Here is a 2,056-nt window from a genome sequence, read left to right on the forward strand (position 1 = left end):
CAAACAGTCATACAGGCATATGACTTATCTTCAACTTTGGAAGCTAAAAGACAATGGAGTAAACTACAAAGTACTGAGAAAAAAAAGCACAGAAATTCAAGAATTCTTGAGGTGCCTAAGTGGCTTAGTCTGTTAACCATCTGACTCTTGGTTTTGGCTCAGGTCATGATCTCACAATTGTGGGACAGAGCCCTGCATTGGGCTCCACACTAGGCAGAGAGCCTGCTTGGGATTCTCTCTCTCTCCCTCTCTCCCCCTCCCCCGTATCAAAATAAATAAACTTAATTTTTTAGTGTTTATTTATTTTTGAGAGAGAGAGAGAGAGAGAGCATACAGGCACAAGCAGGGGAGGGGCAGAGATGTTAGCACATAGCCCAACACAGGGCTTGAACTCACTAACCGTGAGATCATGACCTGAACAGAAGTCAGCACTTACCCAAGTCGCCTCCCAGGCAACCATCAAAATAAATAAACTAACTTAAAAAAAAAGGAATTCAAGAATTCTAGACCCAGGCAAGTTATCATTTTCCTGTCAGTTTGGAAAGGCACTTGTAACTACACAAGGATTCAGAAAATGTATCACAGACATACCACCAGCTGAGAAAAAGACCTGAGAAAGAACACTAACAAATTAATCTGAGTAGACCTTTTATACACAGTATTAGTTATTTGCATAACAATTACCCCAAAACTTACTGGCTTGAAACAACACTAAGCATTTATTATCTCCCACAGTTTTTGAGGGTCAAGAGTGGCTTAGCCAAGGGGTTCTGGCTTGAAGTCTCTTAAAGATGAACCCATGATGTGGGCCAGAGCTGCAGTCATTTGAAGACTTAACTGGGGCTGCAAAATCTGCATCCAAACTGGGTCACTCACATGGCCAGTAAGTTGGTTGGCTATTGGTCGGATGCCTCAGTTCCTTTGCACATCAGTTCTTCCAGGATTGCCTGAATATCCTCATGATATTGTAGCTGGCTTTCCCCAGAGCTAATCATCTTCAAGAGGGAGGCAGGTAGAGCCACGGAAGTCACATAGCATCGTTCTATTTATTAGAAACAAGTAACAAAACCCAGCCCACATTCAAAGATGGGGGACTTCGGAGAGTCAAAAAGTGTGTGAATTCACACAGATAAAATAAAAGCTAACGGAAACACAAGGAAAACCTCATAAAAATTCAATTATGTTGAGATATTTTAACATACCCTTTTCGGAATCAAACAAAACAAACAAAAATAAGGAAATTGGGAAAAAATGAATCAATACACTATATTTAATATACATACTAGACCAGGGGCGCCTGGATGGCTTAGTCGGTTAAGCGTCCGACTTTCGCTTGGGTCGTGATCTCGCGGTTCATGGGTTCGAGCCCCGCGTCTGGCTCTGTGCTGACTGCCAGCTCAAAGCTTGGAGCCTGTTTCAGAGTCTGTGACTCCCTCTCTCTCTGACCCTCCCCTGCTCACGCTGTCTCTTTCTCTCTCTTCTAGAAATAAATTAAAAAAACATTAAAAAAAAATATATATATACATACTAGACCCTTACATTCCACAAAAAGAGACATATATCCCTTGCAATATATGAATCAATACACTATATTTAATATACATACATAGACCCTTATATTCCTCAAAAAAAGAGAGATATATATATCCATGAAATAATTTTTTTAAAAAGTGACACAGAGTAAAAATATCTAGCAATATATGTGCAGACGTTGTTTAAAAATTCATTACGTCAGGTGCTGTTCTAAGTACTTTACATGCAATAATTCATTTAATTCTCATAACAATTAATGAAGCAGAATTAAATAATTACTTGGAAATGAACAAACACCCCCCATACCCCTAAATTATCTTTGGTCTGAAGAAGGAATAGAAATTGAAACTATAACTCTAAACCCACATATTTCAATAATAACACTGAATGTAAATGGGCTGAATGCTCCAATCAAAAGACATAGGGTAGCAGAATGGATTAAGAAACAAAATCCATCAATATGCTGTCTACAAGAAACTCATTTTAGACGGGAAGATACCTTCAGATTAAAAGTAAGGGGATG

This window comes from Hyaena hyaena, unplaced genomic scaffold, assembly GCF_003009895.1.
Source record: "Hyaena hyaena isolate Hyena2069 unplaced genomic scaffold, ASM300989v1 scaffold_28, whole genome shotgun sequence".
NCBI lineage: Eukaryota > Metazoa > Chordata > Mammalia > Carnivora > Hyaenidae > Hyaena > Hyaena hyaena.